This window comes from Engraulis encrasicolus, chromosome 8 (assembly GCF_034702125.1).
Source record: "Engraulis encrasicolus isolate BLACKSEA-1 chromosome 8, IST_EnEncr_1.0, whole genome shotgun sequence".
Classification (NCBI taxonomy): domain Eukaryota; kingdom Metazoa; phylum Chordata; class Actinopteri; order Clupeiformes; family Engraulidae; genus Engraulis; species Engraulis encrasicolus.
The window spans coordinates 20,436,214-20,438,713 of record NC_085864.1 but is presented as its reverse complement, the minus strand read 5'-3'; the positions used below and the strand labels follow the sequence as shown (position 1 = coordinate 20,438,713).

Genomic DNA, 2,500 nt, shown 5'->3' with positions numbered 1-2,500 from the left:
TGTTAATGTTTGTGTCTGTGTATGTGTGCCCATGTTGGAACAAAATCAAAAAACACTCCGGCTGCATACCTCAGGAACAATTTTCACTACAATGTTTTTCTAAAGTGAGAATCAATCTTTTTTTACAGACATAATACGTTTTCCTTCATTTCATATTTTTCATTCATGACATTTCAGAAGAAATGTGTTAACCCATTGATGCCCAAAGCACTTGCAAAAAAGACTGCTGAGTTCCTAAGAAAGGTGCCATCAGCCTATAAAAAACGAAGTTCCGCTAAGACCCTCATCTTGCATTAGAATGTGTTCATTTGGCTCTAACATACTAACAGTTTTAACAAAATTGTCTTAAATCTCATCATGAACCGGAATAAGTTGTCCATTCTGCCTATCCATGCCTCAATCACCTCCAACTTCTTTCCTCTTCCTCTCATTCTATTCCTTTGTGTGGTACTCATTCTTCCCATCCATGCCTCTTGTGTCTTTCTTCCATCTCATCTCATCTCTTTCTCTTCCCTTAATCTCTACAGTCCCAGGAAAAAGTTTGTACACCCTTTGAAATTTCTTACATTTCTGTGAAAATTGATCATAAAACATGGTCTGATCTTCCCGGAAATCTCAAGAGGGAACAACCAGAGTCTGCTTTAATTAATTTCACCCAAACATTTACATGTTATCATATTTGTATTGGTCATAAGGCCATAACATTCACAGGAGAGCAGGGCATAAGTAAGTACACCCTTGCATTAAGTAGGTTTTAACCCTCAGTTAGTTGCAATATCATCAACCAGACTTGTCCTGTAGTTGCAGATCAGATTAACAAAACAATCTGTTTGTATCTTGTCTCCCTCTTCTTTAGAGAACTGCCTCTCGTCAGCAAGGTTTGTGGGATGTCTGGAGTGCATAGCTTTCTTGACTTCATGCCATATAATCTCAATTGTTTTTGTCAGGGCTTTGACTGGGCTATTTCAGAATGTGTATTTCATTATTATGAAGCCATTCTAAAGTCGATTTGCTTCTAAAGTATGGGTTGTTGTCACATTTCAGGACCCATACTCTTGTGTGTTTCAACTGTGTGACAGACTTCCTCACGTTTTTGCTGTAAAATATCACAATAAATTTGAGTTCATTGTTCCACTGATAATAGCAAACTGTCAAGGGCCTGAGGCAGCAAGGAAGCCGCATATAATGATGCTCCCGCCACCATACTCAGAAGAGGAGATGTAACCAAGAATAGCTAAAAATGGGATTAATTCTGCCAATCTAAAATTAATGGGGTTTCTGACCAAAAAAAATATTGCTGCACCTTTGAGGTTTGCGAAAAAGCATTTATATGCTTCATAGAATTACTGCAAAATATTCTGTAGACCAACGTTGAAACCAAAGTTGAATTGTTCAGGGGAACACACAATGTCATGTTTGGAGGAGAACTGGAGAACCACACCTTCACCAAAACATCATCTCCACCTTTGAGTATGGTGGCAGGAGCATCATTATATGCGGCTACCTTGCTGCCTCAGGCCCTTTTCAGTTTGCTATTATCAGTGGAACAATGAACTCAGAAGTTTATCGAGATATTTTACTGAAAACAGTGAGATAGTCTGTCAAACAGTTGAAGCACACAAGAGTATGGGTCCTGAAATGTGACAACAACCCATACTTTAGAAGCAAATCGACTTTAGAATGGCTTTATAATAATGAAATACACATTCTGGAATAGCCCAGTCAAAGCCCTGACAAAAAACAATTGAGATTATATGGCATGAAGTCAAGAAAGCTATGCACTCCAGACATCCCACAAACCTTGCTGACGAGAGGCAGTTTTCTAAAGAAGAGGGAGACCAGATACATCCAGATTGTTTTGTTAATCTGATCTGCAACTACAGGAAACATCTGGTTGAGGTTATTGTGACTAATTTAGGGTTAAAACCTATTGAATGCTAGGGCGTACTTACTTATGCCTTGCTGTCCTGTGAATGTTTACATCTTATGGCCAATGAAAATATGAAAACTTGTAAATGTTGGGGTTGAATTAGTTAAAGCAGACTCTGGTTGTTCCTTCTTGGGATTTCCGGGAAGATAAGACCATGTTTTATGACCAATTTTAACAGAAAGGTAAGAAATTTCAAAGGGTGTAGAAACTTTTTCTTGGGACTGTATATCCTTTTATTCTTCCACCTTCACTCCTCCTCTCCATTCCCTGGTTCCCTCTCTCCATCCCACTATCCCCCTCTCTCTGTGCCATTACTCATTCTACCTGTCCATGCCTCATCTCTCCTCCATCTCATCTCTCTGTCTTCCCTTAATCTCTCTATCCCTCCCTTCTTTCTCTCTCCTTCACTGCCCCTCATCCCTCCATTCCCTCCATCTCTTCTGCTATACCCTCCCAGTGGCCCTGATTTTATCCAATGTCTCTCTCTCTCCGTCCCTTCTCTTCTTCTGTCCATCTCTTCTCTTCTCCTCCGTCCCTTCTCTTCTTCTGCCCATGTCTTCTCTTCTCCTC

At 40.0% G+C, this 2,500-nt stretch overlaps 1 protein-coding gene across 1 annotated transcript in view; it reads left to right on the top strand.

Annotated features, from left to right (window-relative positions):
* LOC134454832 (neurobeachin-like) overlaps positions 1-2,500 on the top strand; it is a 716,394-nt gene that overhangs the window by 110,559 nt on the left and 603,335 nt on the right. The gene's annotated exons all lie outside the window — the stretch shown is intronic.